The sequence below is a fragment of the Neomonachus schauinslandi genome, chromosome 7, assembly GCF_002201575.2.
Source record: "Neomonachus schauinslandi chromosome 7, ASM220157v2, whole genome shotgun sequence".
NCBI lineage: Eukaryota > Metazoa > Chordata > Mammalia > Carnivora > Phocidae > Neomonachus > Neomonachus schauinslandi.
The window spans coordinates 22928309-22947586 of record NC_058409.1 but is presented as its reverse complement, the minus strand read 5'-3'; the positions used below and the strand labels follow the sequence as shown (position 1 = coordinate 22947586).

The following is a 19278-nucleotide window of genomic DNA, read 5'->3' as shown; positions in this document are numbered from 1 at the left end:
GTAAAGCATTCTGAGGGGTCTTAAAAAAAAAAATGAACAAACTCCCTACTCCATCCTGTCACACACACACATACCCTAAGGATGAAAGCATCAACATTTCAAATACTCCAACAATTATAAAATGGGATGATCCTGGAATTTATTTAGACTCAAAACATTATAAACTATTCTGAGATAGAAATAATACTTTGAAAATACAATATTTTTTAAGGTACAAACCCTATTTTTTTTTTAAGATTTTATTTATCTAGGGGCACCTGGGTGGCTCAGTCGTTAAGTGTCTGCCTTCGGCTCAGGTCTCGATCCTAGAGCCCCAGGATCAAGACCCACATCGGGCTCCCTGCTCAGTGGGAAGCAGGCTTCTCCCTCTCCCACTCCCCCTGCTTGTGTTCCCTCCCTCGCTGTATCTCTCTCTGTCAAATCAATAAATAAAATCTTTAAAATACTTTATTTACTTGACAGACAGCAAGAAAGCACAAGCAGTGGTAGTAGCAGAGCGGGAGGGAGAAGCAGGCTCCCCGCTGAGCAGGGAGCTGGATCCCAGGAGGGGCTCGATCCCCGGACGCTGAGATCACAACCTGGGCCGAAGGCAGCCGCTTAACCGACTGAACCACCCAGGCGCCCCATGGGTTCTTATTTCTTGAAAAAATTTTAATATGTCTCGATACTGTTGACTGTCATGAACTCTGATGATGAAGCTTGTATCCAAATACAATACACCAAGCATTTTTTATTCAACATATCACAGCTTGCTTACACTTCTTAAACATCACTTTATCACCTACTACGAGGTTTCTAATCAGCACCAGACTATCAACAGTATGTTGTCGGGGTGCCTGGGTGGCTCAGTCGGTTAAGCATCTGCCTTCAGCTCGGGTCATAATCCCCAGGTTCTGGGATGGAGCCCCACATCAGGCTCCTTGCTCAGCGAGGAGCCTGCTTCTCCTTCTCCCTCTCCCTGCTGCTCCCCCTCCTTATACTCTGTCAAATAAATAAAATCTTAAAAAAAAAAAAAGTATATTGTCAAAGTAACTCTTCCCACAAGAAATATACGTTAAAAAAAACAAACAAACAACGAAAAATACAACTCTCTACCACTAAAATTTAAGGGATTACTTTCCATATTACTCCCAGGCACAACCACAAAAAGCGAGCAGCCAACCTAAAAATCTTTGAAAGTTCTATCTGAAAGTACATTATCTTCAATAATGTATAAGGTGTTAACAAGTCAAAAGGTCCACCTAAACTGAAATGCCATCTATGAAAAAATTCTTAATCTATATTATGTTGTAATGATCAAAAAAAAATGACACTAGAACACATCAATATGGCCTTCTGACGAGACCAAACAAAATAAGCACTTTTTAAAAAAATCCTGTGTATATAAGACAAAAGCAGGCAATGCAACCTTATGTTCAGAATAAATACTACAAACAGTATTCTCCTTTTAGTAAGCAGTTCCATCACAGTTGCGATACTAGCAGGAAAGTCCAAATATGGAAGCACAAATTATTACTACTCCTTCCCTTTTCAGCATGATCAAATCAATACTGTATTTATCTGTAAATAGTGACTAAAAGATCAAAATAAAGCTTCCAAATAGGTGCTTTATTTAAAACATTTCTTGTAGAAAAGTAATCCACTGTTTCTCCTTGGAGATTCTGAAAAATAGAAAATGTCGTATAGCAAAGATTATTTACAGAAAACAACCACAAGTGCATTACTCTTCAATAAATACACTGTACCAAAATCATCCAGTATGGAAGGAGGGGGAAAAAAGTTGGTTAAACCTCCTCCTCCCTTCATTTTAAAAGGTAGATTGATTTTATTAAACTGACAATAAGAAAATGTAACCTAATAATCTCAGCCCTATGAAGTTACTTATTAACCTTTAAGTAGACTTAGGGATCTATACTTCCTGCACTCCACCTGCTAGCTTCCCTTGTAAGTAGTCAGTAGGGGTGTAAGTCGGTCCTTACTTGCAACATCGATAATGAGGAAAGAACTTCACGCTCAGGTTAAAGCGATAATTGTGGGTTTTGTTTGCTTCTAGAAACGTTACCAACACAGGTGCCACTACCTAATGGCTGCTTCATGAATACCGGTTGAATAAATGGTAGGGTTTAATTAGTGCAACATTAGTTTTCTTTTCCCCCTAACTTTAGAGAGCCTCTGGCTCAAAAAGCAACTGAAGACCATGCCATCACGGCCCGCCAAAAGCACATAAACTATTTATTCATAATGAAATAGACTTTGGGCGTCTCAAAAGAACAAAATACAATCCAAACACCTCTTCTTTAATTTCTCTTTCTTTCGAAAGAAAAGCAGAAATAACACTTATCTTTTAACACTTATTTTTAAACAGAAAATGTCAACCAACTTTTCCTCAAAATGAAAAATTTCACATTTCAACTACATATTCTACACTTGTAACACCGATAATAACTGATCATCAACACTATCTATGTGGTGGGTAAAAACAAAAAAGCAGCATATAAACAAAAACTGCATGCGGTTTGCCAACTTTTTTTCCTTGAGTCAAGAGGGTATGTGCCTAAATTTTACTAGCTGTGAAATCAGTTTTCATGTTTCAAGATTCGTTCATTCAAATATTTTACTGAGCACCTACTATAAGCCAGACTCTTTAAAACAAAATATGTCAATTCTGTAAACTGAACATCAGCACCAAATTCCCCTACAAAAGTTTATCATTTGAAATAACAGCAAATAAGGAGAAATTCCAATGTTTCCAGTACACACGAAGTCAGCCCATCGGGGCTTTTCAGCTATAAATGCGGCATCAGCGAGCCTCTACCTACCACACCGTTACCAAAAATCACAACTGAAGCGGCAAAGGAAAGACAACCTGTAAGAGTAACACGAGCTCCTCCGAGTAGGTGGTCAGGCAGGGCTTTCTCTCCGGGGCCCAAAGAGAAGCGCCGCGAGACCCGCGGGCGGAACGCGCAGCACGCCTCAGGCGAGAGTCCGGGCTCCGGAGACAGGGGTTCCCGCCCCACCCCCAAACTCTCACCTGGAAGACCCCGGCCCTCCCCGCCCGCCCTTCGCGCCTCCCCTCCCGACTACCAGACCTGCAAAGTTGGGGGGAGGGGGTCTTTTCATTACCATTTTACATCAGGCTGGCGGTTGGCTCCCTCAGCCGCCCGCCTGTCGTCAATTTTGAACTGAGCATGTAACCATTTCTCAGAAGGAATGGAAGAAAAACCAAAGGCAGGGTCCGCAGGAAGACCTCGCCCAGACCTGAAAATGGAGCCGCAGGCTCAGCCCACAGCCCGCAGCGCGCGGGGGGCAGGGCCGGGCCGCGCTCCCCACCGCGCCCTCGGCGGCGGGGGTTCGAGGCTGCGGGCCCCCGCCCAGGAGGCCGCGAGGGCGAGGTGTGGGGGCCGGCGCGCGACCCGGGCCGGCGGGACACTCACCGTCGCCTTTGTCTCGACCGCGGGCTCCAGCCGCAGCCGCTCTCGGTGCCGGCTCCGCGGCTCCTGCCACCCCCACGCCCGCAGCTGCGCTCCCCGGCGCGCTCGCCGCTTCCTGGCCCCTCCCTCCCCGCCCAGGCTCGCGCGCGGGCGGAGCGAGAGGCGGCGCGCGCCCGGAGAGCCGCGGGAGGACAGCGCCGCCGCGCAGCTGCCGCCGCGCCGGCCCCACCCCCTGCCCCGCCGGGGCGTTGGACTCAGCGCGCGACCCCCGCAACGCGCAGCGCCGGGCAGCTGCGCGGGCTAGGAAGCCCCCTCCTAAGGGAGAGGAGGGCCGCGAGCCGGGGTTGGAGCCCGCGCGGGAAAGGACGCGCCGGAAGATGGCGACCAGGGCTGGGTGGGAGCGCACGAGAGCCCCTCCTCGCCCTCCGCTCGGCGGCTGGCAACGGCGGCTCGCGCCCCTTCCCCGGACCGCGCGGAGGGGCGGTGCCTGCGCTCCAAGTGGGACCGCTGACGCTCCGGGCTGGCCAGGCTAGGCGCTGAGCCCTGGCACCACTTGTCGGTTGGAAACGGTGGAGAGAAAGATGCTCTGAAATCGTCGGACCACCGCTTTTTATTAATGTAAACGTCAGAATCATTGAATCTGTCATAACCAACTGGCTTTTATGGCCTAGAAGTTCCACCTGACATTTGAAAAGCGTGAAATTACTTGTCTCCTGGATCTCTGAATCTTCTTTCGCTGTATGTTTTATATATCCCAGAAATCAGAAATACCTAAGAGTCCCCATCCAGCAATCAACCTTCCACCAAATGCCTACATTAAGTTTTCAGGCCTACAACACTTAGAATATGATGTAGTAATATATACGTCTTCTTCATCTGGATTGATTATATTAGTACAATACTAGTTTTCTTTTTCCCCTAAGTTTCTAATTCTCGCTTGCTCAAAAAGCAGTTCAAGACCTAGCCAGGTCCTTCTAGCTAGTTGCTCAGAACAAATATTTTGTGGAGTCCTTGGCTCCCTTTCTTCTCTGATCTTCACCTCCAAGCTGTCAGGCAAGACTGTTGTACTCTCAGAGTAAATCAGAATCAGACCAATCAGTGCATTCCTTCCGTCTTCTGACTTGGATCGTACTTCACTGGCCTGCTAAATGGTCTCTCTGCCCACCATTAACTCACTCTATTGTCAGAGCAACAGACAGAACACTGTCTTACAAGAAAAGTCGGCTCCGGTCTCATCTGGCCCAAATCCTCCAGCAGCTCCCTATTTCATTGTCTGTAAAAGCTAAGGTCTTTATGGTGACCTACGAACCCTTGGTTTTGCCTGTTCCCTTCACCTGTCTCACTCCAGCTCCAACTACCCTTTGTTGCTTGAATATTCCAGACTACTACTTAGGGCCTTTGAAGTGTCGCTCCTTTCCCAGGAACATTCTCCCTCAATGTCCACTTTCCCTCTTCTAACTCCTTTCTCAAATCTCACCCTAACAGTGATGCTTAGACTGACCACACTATTTAAAATTGCAACTACCCCAACCGCAACTCTCATTCCTTCCTAACCTGCTTTTTTATTTCCATGACACTTTAAACCTTGCAACAATCTTTATAATTTATTTATTTTGTATGTTTATCTCTTAATGCCTGTCTTCCCCAATATAAGATGGAATTTTGTCTGTTTTGTTCAGCTGATGTACCCTGGCGCCTAGAGTAAATGAAAAAAATGTTTAAATCCCCTGAGATGATAAAAAGTGCAAAGAAAAAAAAAGACCAATTTTTTTATTTTAAATTTGCTCTTTGTCCCAATTTCTATTAGTTAACCATAGATCCTTATCTACATTATAATAAAAGCATTTTAATTTTCTAGTTATTCTGAGTACAGTGAAAACTTGACATTTAATGCAGTTTTTCTGACCAGTGATATCCTGGTATCCTAGTTCAAAAAAATAGGAATAACATAATAAACTAGAGGAAGCTTTCTGGCCTGAAATTCAAAGGCATATTAATTCTAAAAATTTTCTAGGACAAAAAAACCAGGAAGTTCCTACAACTGCATGTGAATCTATAATTACCTCAAAACTAAAAGAAACGTGGGATGCTAAAAAAAAAAAGGAAAAAACAAAAAAAAAAAGCCCAGAAAATTCCTGAACTTAATACGTCTGGTATGTTTGTAACCCTTCCTTTGAATTGCTAACGTAGTCATTTTGTGTGAATGCCTTAAAAGTAGCATTTCCTATCATTTATTCATAAGGGTTAACGTTCATTACGTAAACATTTGTTTTCAGGTTTCCCATAGGTTTATAACACATCATATGCAACTGAATACCCTGATAATATCTAATTTCAGTTGCTACAGCTATTCATACACCTCTCTTGTCAATAAAAAAAAATCAATTAAGAATACAATTCTTGAAGGATACCTTTTGTATGAAAGTCTGTGTGTATAATTATTTGCTCAGTATCACATTTATAGCATAGTTTCTTTACATATTTTATTTATCCTTTATGATTTAAAACAGTTTAAGGCTACAGATTATTCTTACAATTTAGATTATTTTTTATAAAATTAGACTACTTTTGTTTAAGAACCACTGATAATGTGTTTCATCAATGTCAAAACATGATTTGTAATTATAATAATACAAAATAATAATTTTCCTGGAGTTAATATAATGATGCTTTAATGATGACTATCATTAAAATTGTTTCCAAGTACAATCTTGTCAAAAGGACAAGGTAGAAAATAGACACTGTTTATAACTTATTCACATAATGTACACTGAAAATGCTGCTAAAAGTAAACCCAACTGTTGTAGTACAAAGGTTTTTTGTATTACAAACTGCTTTGCACACTTACTAGTTCGTAAGCAAGAAAATGATCTCAACAAAACTAGCGGTATATTTGTGTCATAACAAATGGAGATGTTAACACCAAGAACAATAGCAAGAATGTCTTTGTCTGTCACTACTCATGACCTCACATCGCCGCCACATTGATCTGATTCTTCAATCTTTACTTAAATACATTTTCCTTTAAACATGTAAAAGCACATGAATTTTTCCTAAAAGTATGGTATTAATATTTTAAAATTACTTTCCAAAATTTAGTACTAGTTACTGCTCACATATAGGAGAGATGGTGTATGGCGTGAGAGTCTGGGGTTCAAACTCTGCTACATAATTAGCTGGGTGACCCTGAGCAAGATTCTTAATCTTTCTAAACATATCTTTTCTTCTAATTTAATGAGACCATAATAATGCTTACCTCCAAGAATTGTTGTGAGAAATCCATGAGAGAACTCACCAAAGTTCTTAGCCCTGGGCCTGGCACATGCTAAGTTCTGGTAAATGCTAGCTACTATCATTACACAAGCATATAATTAAGCTCATTACCCTATATTTTTATACTGAGAAGATGGCTCATAATAGGACCCAAATGGGATGGTTTGAGTTCTACATCTAGATAGTATAATATGCAATTAAATGAACATTTTTAAAGAGGCACTAACATTTCTTCTACCACCACCAGTGGTAGGCATAGTTCTAGATAACAAGGAAGCTAAAAGAAATAAGGCCCAGACCTAGAATAGCTTTATAGTTGAACAACAAGAGACATACAGTTAGCAAATAACTACTTTCAAAGTAGTATGAGCATACTTCCTGGTTTGTCAGGGACATCTCTTATCCTGGCTTAATAGTTTTTTGCGCCCACTTTCATTCTCAATGTGTCCAGGTTTAGACAATAAATTATGTGGTCACCCCTAACTAGATGTATGGCTTGCTCAGAATATAGAAAAGGAACCATCAGTTCTATGTAAAGCTATAGAGACTTACATTGCTCCTTGAAAAGAACAGTTAAATTGCCAAGTGGACCCAAAAGAAGGACCAAAAGAAAGGCAAAGGGAAGATTTCATTTTTATTATTCCAAGTCAAAACCAGAAAGTGTTTGTATACTTGTTAATAGACTTAGTAAATTCCCTTGACCAAAATGTTAAATGAATTAGTTAGGTGATTTTGTACTTTTCCCTAAAGATATAACAGCAACACCCCAAGACACAAACAATATAACACGTATTCATTTATTTATACAATAAATATCTATTGAGCATCTATTATGTACACATATGTCTGTCTTGGATGATAGAAGATACAAAAAAATTTTATAAGCAGCATAATATCTAATGGCAAACACCAAATACCTTAGCTAGTAGTCAACATGATAAAGAGACACAGAGCACATGAAGTATGATTTGGAGAGAGAAAAATCAGGAAACACCTGGAACTGATTGAGAAAGTAGAAAATGGCCAGTTCAAAGGAGTATCATAATCCATGGCCCTTTCTGTGATGGAAGCAGTCAAAGGTAGAAGAACCTAAGTCAAACTTCACTTCACACTTTTACCCAGAGCTGCCCCTTGCTGTTCATCAAACCACAAATATTCATTGAATGCCTGCTGTTTGCCAGGTAGCATACCAAGTGCTGTGGGAAAAACTTAGTATAAAGCATGGTCTTTGTCCTTAATGAAATGTCACACAGCAACATTTGAATAATTAGACACAGTAGCCTTATGAATGCAGTGGAGGGGATCACTGAGGTCTGTATTGTCAGAAAAGGTCTCTTAGAGGGAAAGGAATTTGAGGTGGGTCTCTGGGAAAAAGGGAGTTGATCAGTGTTTTCTAACTGTTTATTGCATACTGTAGACCAGAAGTCTTACCTCTAACATAAACAATCAACTAACACATATTTTTTTGTTTTTTAGAAAGAGAGCGTGAGCAGGGGAGGGAGGGGCAGAGGGACAGAGAGAATCTTAAGGATGCCCCCCGCCCAGTGTGGAGCCCAACGCCGGGCTTGACCTCACAAGCCTAAGATCATGACCTGAGCTAAAATCAAGAGTCAGAAGCTTAACCAACTGAACCACCTAGGCGTCCCATATAACACATATTTTGTATGTCACATGTATTTATATTGTATCCTTACCATAAAATAAGCTAAAGAAAAGAAAATGTTATTAAGAAAATCCTAAGGAAGAAAAAAAATCCTAAGGAAGAAAAAATACATTTATAGTACTGTGCTATATTTATCGAAAACAATCCGTCTATAAATGGACCCACATAGTTCAAACTCATGATGTTCAAGGATTAACAGTAATTGCAATATAGCCCCTCAGCTCAAAACAAAAACCAAAAATCAAAAAATGAAACAAAACAAAACAAAAATAAAACCAACACCACCAACAACAAAAGCATTAGGAATTGTAATAAAAATGCCCCTGGTGACAACTAGAGAAGAAAGGAGCCTTTTGAGAATCATTCTGCTATGTCAGCTTAGAGACTACCAGTGACTAAGAATTCCCTTTTCTTTTTTTTTTTCTTACCTATATATGGCAGGTAATTCAGATTTTCCACATATGATAGTGAGAAAAGTTACCTTGATACATTTGTTAAAATTAAAAAGGAATAAGCTATAAGAAACCTCTCAAGTAAACAATAGTAGCAATAAAGAGAAAGGAGATGTGGCACTTAGGAGAGCACAAAGTTTGGCAAACAAAACTTCAGTAACTAGCACTTAACTAGGGGCGAGTTCCCCGGAAGAGCAAAAGCCACGATGGATTTTGAGCTGAGTATTGGCAGATTGGCATATGAGAGTGGGGAAAGTCCAAAAGGCAGGTAACCAAGAGGGACTGCGGTCTGTACTGTTCTGGGAGGAGGGCGTTACTCCCTGCACCTTGAGGAAAGTCCTTGGCTCAGAGAAACCAGGAGAATTGGCCCCCGTGACCTGTTAGGAAGCCATTCAGAAGGCACCAGTGGGACTCCCACCTCTGCGGTTTACTAGCGCTTCAGCAGGAGGAAGCTCCAACATAGCTCAGTGTGTCTAGACACTGCTGCCCTTAAACCAGGTAGGACAGAAATGTTACAGTTCCGCCTAACACACTTAACCTTTGTGTTGCTTTTGCAAAGGAAGTTTATGATGAGTAAGATTTGAGGGTAAAATTGGAAGAAAGGGAAAGGAGCACACCAGGATCTTTCATGTTCTCCGTTCCTTACCTGAGAGTAAAACAACTCTTGCTTTCGTCCTTATGACTAGCAAAGCTAAGTAGCTGGGAGAGTTGTGATAGTCGGCTTCGTGTCATTGCCACCGTGGTGGTGTGCCTGCCCTATATAATCGCCAGGGCTACAGCGGACAGATTGCTGAAGATGTACCACCCACTCCCCCCAATATGCTGTGCTTTCATTCCTGGAACCTGTGACTAGGATGAGATATCCCCCTGATTATGTTATATTTCATAGTTGACTCTAAAGGAAGATTATCTGGGTGAGCACCATGTCACTGCAGGTGCACTTCAAGTAGAGAGTTTTCTACCACTAGTGGCAGAAGGAGAAGTCAAGGAAATTCATAATCATGAATAAGACTTGATGAGCCATTGCTGGCTTGAAGATGGGGTATGGGGCACATGACAAGGAATACAGTCAGCCTCCAGAAACAGGGAATGGCCCCTGGTGGACAGCCACAAGGAAACAGGGACCTAAGTCCTATACCCACAAGGAGCATGAATACTGCCAACAACAATAATGTACTTGGAAGCAGATTTTTTTTTTCCCCCAGAGTCTCCAGACAAGAGCTCAGACTTGCAGGCATCTTGATTTCAGCCATGTGATAACCACGAACAGAGAATTCAGCAATGACATGCTGGACTTCTGACCTACAGATAATATGAGCTAATAAATGGGTGTTGTTTTAAGCCACTAATGGTAATTTGTTACACAGCATTAGAAAACAAAACCACTGTCACTGAATTAACCCTTTTCTAGACAGGTTGTGAGGTGGCCCTCCAGCCTCAGAAGTGTATCTGAATTTCCACTCTACTGTCAATCCACAAGACAAATGGATCAATACTTGGGCATTAGTAAACAACTCTTGGTCATTTATGACTACATTTATGAACCATGGGAAAAGACTGGAATTCCTGATAATTTGGTATATGAGGGGCTTAAATGTTATTTTCATTTGGGTGAAAAAGAAAATAGGACCTTATTTTGAAGTAACCAGCTTCAAAGACCTGGTAAGGTCTGGTAAGACCTCATAATTGTAGATGTTATTAGAATTTCTGGTAGCATATGGTGCCAGTCTCTGAAAAGGAAAGGCAAATGAGATTGTTCTCTAGTAGAAAGAGAATGATCTCTAAAGTCAGGTAGATATGAGTAAGTTTTATTGACAGTAGCTGTCTGATCATGGGCTTAAGGAAATTTTCTTAAACTCTTTGAGCCCCAGTCTACCTATCTTAGAATAGGAATAACACCTATCTAATAAGATTTGGGAAGAATTAAATGAAATAGCTCATGTAAAATCTCAGAGCCTGCAGCACAGTAGACTATCAATTAATTAGTCTCCTCTACTGGAGTGGAAATTTTTCCACAACTTCCTTACAATGTTTTTAAAGTAAAAGTAACTAAATTATAGCATATACCAGAGTAATGTTGTTTTAGAGAAACATAATGCATGCCACACATGTAATTTTAAGCTTCCTAGTAGCCACATGAAAAAAGTAAAAATAAGCATATAAAATTAATTTTAATAATATGCTACTTATGTACATAAATTTGTAAAAATTCTGTCATTTCAACATGCAACCAACATAAAACTATATTAATGATGTATCTTACTTTTTAAACTCAGCCTTCAAAGTTGTTTATATTTTTTTATACTTAAAGCACAACTCAACTCAATATAGCTATGTTTCAAATGCTCAATAGCAACACATGGCTAGTAGCTACGGTGCTGGGCAGCTCAGTACCAGATCTCTAAATAGATATTTCAAAAAATTCTCCTTTATTCTTTGTTAATTCTAAAATAAACATGAATATGTGCTAAACAGATAATCATAGATATATGAGAACACACATGCATATACATCACACTCTGGCACATACCAAACCCAGATGGTTTTTTTCTTTATTTTTTCTTTAACCATCAGTTCTTAGTTACAGTGAGCTACACTTCAATCAGAGGATTAAGGTATAAGTGGTACATGGCTTTCTAATTTCAAATTCCAAAAATACTACAAATCAGAATTATATGGCCAACGTAAAGTAAGACCAGGCAACCATGATAGCTAGGTTAAAACAAAATCCTATCTTGTACAAAAGAATACAGGTTGGTTTTGATAGTAACTTTACTTGAGGATTATATATTTATTTTCTTTGCTTTTCCTTTGAAGACAGTGAACTAGACTTTTGGATTCTCCATAAGCTTGTTTTTCCTTCTACCATTTCCTTCAGTATCTCCATTATTGAGAATGAGGGCTAAAACATATTGGAAATGGTGGGAAATAGGAGTCATACATAGCAACCACCTGAAGACGCATAGAAAATCTGTAACACTTCCTACTGGGATCTTCAAAGATGATTCAGACAGTAATCTTGCCACTAGGGTGGATACAGTCAGACAGAAAAACAAAAAAACAAAACAAAAAAACCAACAAAAACAAACCCAGAACCCATCCAAACACATGTAACACATGTAATGAGAGAGGTGGAACACCGAAAGAGACTGAGAGATACCAAAAAACATACCATGAGTATATGTAAGAACAGAATCCTAATCAGTGGGGATGAGGGAAGGTTTCCTAGATAAGTAACCTACGTGAGAGGTTTGGGAAAAAAAATGGTCTTTGGGGCACCTGGGTGGCCCAGTCGGTTAAGTGTCTGCCTTCAGCTCAGGTCATGATTCCAGGGTCCTGGGATAGAGTCCGCATCGGGCTCCGTGCTCAGCAGGGAGCCTGCTTCTCCCTCTCCCTGCTTGTGCTCTCTGTCAAATAAATAAATAAAATCTTTCAAAAAAAATGGTCTTTAAAGAATGGTTAATAGAACTCAATGTAATTCAACAGATATATGCTGTCTACCAACTGTGCAGCAGGTCCGATAGTAAGCAGTGGAAATTGAGTGATGGAAGTCTGCACTTAAGCTGTTGGGAGGGGATGGAGAATAGTGGAAGACAAGGAAAAACCAGCAGCACAGCACAGCTGTGGATTCTAACAGCTCTTTGCACTTCACACCACGTCTGACTGCACCCTGCCTCTGAAGTCTTCCCAAGTTCTCCCTCTTGTACCCACAAACGACTTTTTGCTTCTTCTCTGTTTCTGACCCTCCACGTACAATATAACTCTAGGTTTTACCTTGTTCTCAGGCCAGCCTGGCTGTGAGATGAGTGTTTTATCTCTGAGCCCTGCCTTGCAACCACACGGACACCTGGCCCACGCTTGCTCTGGCTCTAGCTCTAACCAGGAAGCTGCTGAATCAAGAAGTTGCCACCACAGCTTCCGGCTCCAGCATTACTCTAGTGTGGAGAGGAAGTTGGGCACAGTTTGGTTAGTTTTATCATAGAGATAGCTCTAGTAGAGGACATTTGACCCCGCCTGGAGGGATCCAAAAAGGATTCCGAAAAGAGCAGATGCTTCAGAGGAATTATCCAAAAAAGAAAAGAAGCATCAGATTCTTTTTTTGGCATAGAAGAACAGAATGTATGAAATCAGGGAGAGATGGGAATGTGATACCTTTAGAGATCCAGAGAATTGAGTGCAGGGTCAGAGAAAGGTGACTGTGGGCATGGGGAGGAAATGATGCTGGATCCACAGAAAGACACTACATCGTACTAAGGAGTTGGGCTTTATATAGGAGATGATAATAATCAGGGCAGAAAGACAAAACGCATGGTATTGCTTTAAGGATAAAGTTGATGTATATGGCCATATCATTAAAGTATTTCACATATAACCTTTGAACTTCAAAATATTCCTGCTTCAGTTACGTTCTTGATGAGCTCCATATAGCATTTGTTCATAAAGGATAGTATGTGAAAACTTGAAATGGAATTTACAGTACCTACATGGTTATTTTACGATCATTTGTGTGTTTCTAATAAATCATCAGTATTATGGAGGTTGACTTCTTCCTGGTTTATTTTCCATTACTATGAACAGTTTTGTATTAACTAGAGTTATCTCCTTATGAACAGTAATTGCTTACATGTCAGATTCAATGGGCACTGTCAATTACATGAATTACTCTGCTATTCATGTATTGTCTCCAAGACAATTTTTTTTCATTTTTCTCTTTTCTCACAATGAAGAATTACATATTCTGCTCTACTAAAAAGTAGGTTAAATGCAAAGAGAAAAATTATTAAAATCTCTTAAAAGAGCCTGATGCCTTAAAAGAGAAAGGAAATTAACTTTTTTTGAGGGGGGGATATTAACATTTTGACCATTTGACTACTTCATGGGAATTTCTTTTCTTTTCCTTTCTTTTTTTTTTTACAAATTTTATTTATCTACTTGACACAGAGAGAGAGATAGCGAGAGCAGGAATGCAAGCAGGGGGAGTGGGAGAGGGAGAAGCAGGCTTCCCGCTGAGCAAGGAGCCCGATGTGGGACTTGATCCCAGGACCCTGGAATCATGACCTGAGCCAAAGGCAGACGCTTAACGACTGAGCCACCCAGGCGCCCTTCATGGGAATTTCTTAAAGGGAAAAAGACGAAAGATTTTTTTAAAAGAAATAACTAACTTTAGTAAAAAGAATGATCTCCACAGTGATTTCCTGGTGTAGAAAAATAAAAAGAACTAAAGGGGTTTATTATAGCTTTTTGCTTCAGGTAAGACCAGCCCAGCATATTATTTTGCCCACCAAGAAATAATTTCAGTCCTCCTTCCATAATCCATTAACTAATAAATTGTCAATCAATAAGACAGATGTATAAAGTATTAAAACAAGTCATCTATTTGTTAAGAATTTTGATAAGTAGCTATAGTGCTATTCATTATTTCACTTGTTTTTATATAGTTTTATTGCATCTGTACATATTCTTTCAAAGCACATTTTTTTAAAAATGGACTTCTTTTTAGTAGTTTTAAGTTTACAGAAAAATTGAGTGGAAAGTAGAGTTCCCATACAGCCCTCATCCCCCCACCCCTATTATTAACATCTTGCATTAGTGTAGTATATTTGTGTTATGATAGGTTTTTTTATTTTTTATTTTTTTATTTTTAAGACTTTATTTATTTGACAGAGAGCATGTGCACAAGCAGGGGGAGCGGCAGGCAGAGGGAGAGGGAGAAGCAGATTCCCCGCTGAGCAGGGAGCCCGATGTGGGGCTCCATCCCAGGACCCTGAGATCATGACCTGAGCCGAAGGCAGACGCTTAACCGACTGAGCCACCCAGGTATCCGTGATAGGTATTTTTTTAAACAAAGTTTTCAACTTTTCTCTACAGAGGTCTTGGATATTTTCTATTAGATTTATTCCTTCAGACTTGGTATTTTTTTTCTCAAGATTTATTTGAGAGAGAGAACATGCACACACACATGCACGTGTGAGATGGGGGAGGGGCAGAATGTCAAGCAGACTCCCCACTGAGAGGGGAGCCCCACTGGGGCTCAATCTCACGACCCAAGAGATCATGACCTGAGCCAAACCCCAGAGTCAGAGCTTAACCAACTGAGCCCCCCAGGTGCCCCTGACATTCTCTATTACTGCAAATAGTTTCTCCTCTTTAATTATGTTTTCTAGGTGTTTGGTGCTAACGTAGGAATGAAACTAAATTTTGTCTTACATCTGACATCTTATTAATTTGTGGATTATTTTGGGTTTTCCATGTAAATAGAATCAGCTGCAAATATTGACCATTTTACTTCCTTCTTGCTAAACCGTATGCCTTTACAATGGTTAGGATGTCCAATATAAGATTTAATAGAAAAGATGATCTTTCTCTCATTCCTGTTTTTAAAGGGAATACTTCTAATATTTTCTCACTTAGAATAATATTTGCTTTAAGTTATCTATAGATACTGTTACATAAAGGAAGATGAGGAAGTAGATCCAACATATATATAATTGGTATATAACTGGTATCCTCAAAGGGATGAATCTCCCAGATAAAGGACCATCTTAAGTATTTAAGGACATAAATCAAGAAAACTTTTTCTCCAGATAAAAGGTCTTACTAAATATCTTCTACTCTACTATGAACCAACCAACATGAAACATTTCCTAGCAAAAAAGTTACTGAGCATCAAAGATAAAGAAAGAAAACTTTGGTGTGCCAGGTAAAAGTTTAAGTCACAATGACTGTGTTTCAGATTTCTTCATAGCCCTGCTTAGAAGTCAGTAAAATAATGTCCTCAAATAACTCAAAGTCCTCAAGGAAAGAAAGTGTGACTCAAGAATTTCATGCCCAGTAAATTACTCCTCAGGTATAAAAGCAATGGAAGTACAATTCTGAATATGGAGGAATTCAGGGAGTTCTTCAACAAACTACTTGAGGATTTACTTTCACTGAGAGATAAATGAAGAAACTATGGCAAAAGAACAAAGTATGCAATATTGAATTCATTTAACTGTGAAAACAGAACAAAATAAAGGTGTATGATTAAAGAAAAATATATAAATGTCACAAACTCTAATGTTAAAGTAATGTTACCTTTAACAAAAGTTGGCACCAGAAGAAAAAAAAGGTACAGGCTCAAGTAATACATATAAGAAAATTTATCTGGCATTGGGATTTGTAAAAATCCCTCCAGGAGATCTGCTTTGCAGCAAAATTTAGGAACAACTGCATGATGGAAATAATGACAGTCACTTTCCTGTTTAAGCCTCAGCTCAGCGCAGAAAACACTGTTAACTTCTACCAGTCTCAGGACTGTTGAACAAGGAGATAGCCGTGGTAAAAATCTGTATGTGAAATTGTGTATGAGAAAACCAAGTATTTTTTTTCTTCTTGGTATGACACATTGTTTTAACATACAGTCTCAGCAAGAACAGACTGTTCTTGACTATGAATCTTGCCAATTGTAATAGAAGTCATTAACAAAGTTATACTGAATAAATCCAACCAGGATACTCTGTACCGGGAACATCCATATCAATCATGGAGACTGACAAGAGAACAGTAAGCACAGTACAGACCCAAAATACATTAGAAAACAAACAAACAAAAAACAAACAAAAACCAGAAATAACCACCTGTAAGCTCCAATATCCAGCAAATTCAAGAATATTTGGGGTCTCCTCCTTGGGAGGAGAGGAGGGGGCACTAACAGAACCTTGTCCTTTCTTTCCTGTACCCATAATGTTCTTATTCCATTGTGGGTTTGCTCATCAGCCTATTTGCTTGTCTGGGGTTTTGCTCCACATAAGCAGCAAAATCTACTCCAGATATTTGTATCAACCCATCAGGCTGACTGTAATTCTGAGCCATTGGTAGTCAATATCTTTGCTTTTCTTCTACATTTTCTCTGTATACTATAGGAACAGCTCCTACCATCCCTTATTATGGTTCCTCCTGTAATTCTGAATCACCAGCTTCAGCCATAAAAAAATACACATTCATGTGTACATTTGTTTTTCTGGTAGAAAAACTACCCAGAGTTTCCTTTCTGCAGTGAATCTATCTTTTCAGAGTGACTTGCATACTTTCACATTTTGAGGCCTAGTTGATCTTGCTGCTGTGACTTAACCCCTCAGGACTTAGAGTAGATTCCTCAGCAGCCCCTCTTGCTCCTGGGATCATGGAAATCCGTGGCCACTCCACTCACTCTGAGGTTAGCAGACACCTTGGCCTTCTGCCCTCCTGGGACTTAAGACACTGGGCCCAGTCCAATTTCCATTTTTGAAAATGTTCTGGGGCATCTGGGTGCTCAGTCCACTAAGCATCTGACTCTTGAGTTTAGCTTAAGTCATGATCTCAGAGTCCTGAGATCCAGCCCCACAACAGGCTCTGAGCTCAGTGGGGAATCTGCTTGAGATTCTCTCCCTCTGCCCCTTCCCCCATGTCCTCTCTCTCTCTCTCTCTGATAAATAAATGAATAAATTTTTTTTAAAAAAGAGAGAAAATGTTCTTTGTGTGCTTGAAATGAACATTTTCTGCAGTTGTGAGTGCAGTATTTTCTATATTGCATTAAGTCAAGCTTGCAAATTACATTGTTTAAATTTCCTTACCATTTCCTGTTTTTTATATCTATTTATTCTATCAATATCAAAAGAGGTGGTTTAATATCACCAATTATGATTTTGATTTAGTCTAATGTCAATTTTGCCTCTTAAGTCTATACAAATTTGGAAATTTATATCTTCTTAGTAAACTGGATCTGGACCTTTTATTTTTATTATTATTTTAAGATTTTATTTTTAAGTAATCTCTATAACCAATATGAGGCCTGAACTCACAACCCTAAGATCAAGAGTCACACACCCCACCAAATGAGCCGGCCAGGGGCCTCTGGACCTTTTATTATTATTAAGTATTTCTCTATCTATAATAGTAACTTTTTGTTTTAAATCCCGATATTATTAAAGCTACATCAGCATTCTTTTGGTTAGTATTTATATGGTTTAACTTTTGCCATTCTTTTACTTTCAACTTCAAGATCTCCACTCAAAACAATGAGAGTTTACAGAATTCTAATTTGACAGCCATTTCAGTCAGCACATTGAAACTATCAGTCCACTGTTTCATGGCTTCCATTGTTGTTCTTGGGATCTAACTGTGGCTCCTTTAAAGGTATGCACTGCAGATTTGAGCCTGGGCAGAAGGAACTCCAGCTCAGACAATCCAGAGCAACTGTTCCTAGATCAAAGTCCTCTTTCTCATGGACTGAGATTATGAGCCTCCCGAGCTAACCTAGAAAACCTGATTTATAAGGAACTTTAACTTTTTTTGGACATCAGAACCTCTTCCTTTTCACCAAGAATTTTTGTTCAGGGGGCGCCTGGGTGGCTCAGTTGGTTAAGTGACTGCCTTCAGCTCAGGTCATGATCCTGGAGTCCCTGGATCAAGTCCCGCATCGGGCTCCCTGCTCGGCAGGGAGTCTGCTTTGGCCCTCTGACCCTATCCCCTCTCATGTATTCTTTCTCTCTCATTCTCTCTCTCTCAAATAAATAAATAAAATCTTAAAAATAAATAAATTAAAAAAAAGGAATTTTTGTTCAGAAGTGAACAAGTACTGAGATCAAGATTGGTTACCTAATTCATGTGCCCTGTACAAAATGAAAATGTGAGGTTACTTATTTAAAAATAGTAAGAATAAAATAAACCCACAATTATATGGTCAATTAATCTTCAACAAAGGAGGCAAGAATATACAGTGGGAAAAAGTCTCTTCAACAAATGGCATTGGGAAAGCTGGACAGCTAGGTGTAAAAGAATGAAACTGGACCAGTTTCTTACACCATACACAAAACTAAACTCAAGATAGATTAAGAACCTGAATGTGAGACCTGAAACCATAAAAATCTTAGAAAACAGCACAGGTAGCAATTTCTCTGACATTGGCCAAAGCAACATTTTTCTAGGTATGTCTCCTGAGGCAAGGGAAACAAAAGCAAAAATAAACTATTGGCATTTCATCAAAAGAAAAAGCTTCTGCACAGCAAAGGAAACAATAAAAAAAACTACAAGGCAATCTAAGGAATGGGAGAAGATATTTGCAAATGACATATCCAATAAACAGTATCCGAGATATATAAAGGACTTATATAACTCAACACCAAAAAAAAAAAAAAAAAAAAAAATCCAAAAAAAAAAAACCAAAAAAAAAAAAAAAAAAAATAATCCAATTAAAAATGGGCAGAAGACATGAACAGACATTTCTCCAAAGAAGACATACAGATGGCCAACAGACACATGAAAAGATGCTCAACATCACTTATCAGGGAAATGCAAATCAAAACCACAACGAGATCACCTCACACCTGTCAGAATGGCTAAAATCAGATAAACAAGAAACAACAAGTGTAGGCAAGGATGTGGAAAAAAAGGAACCCTTGTGTACTGTTGGTGGGAATGCAAACTGGTACAGCTACTGTGG

General features: G+C 39.7%; 1 protein-coding gene across 2 annotated transcripts in view; it reads right to left on the bottom strand.

Moving 5' to 3' along the window:
• Positions 1 to 3543, bottom strand: part of CDC42SE2 (CDC42 small effector 2) — a 110359-nt gene extending 106816 nt beyond the window's left edge. For both annotated transcript variants that reach the window (XM_044916752.1, XM_021701859.1), the window contains exon 1: positions 3435 to 3543. The gene's annotated coding sequence lies outside the window, so the exon portion shown is untranslated. The remainder of the gene's footprint in view (positions 1 to 3434) is intronic.
• Positions 3544 to 19278: the final 15735 nt, after the last annotated feature.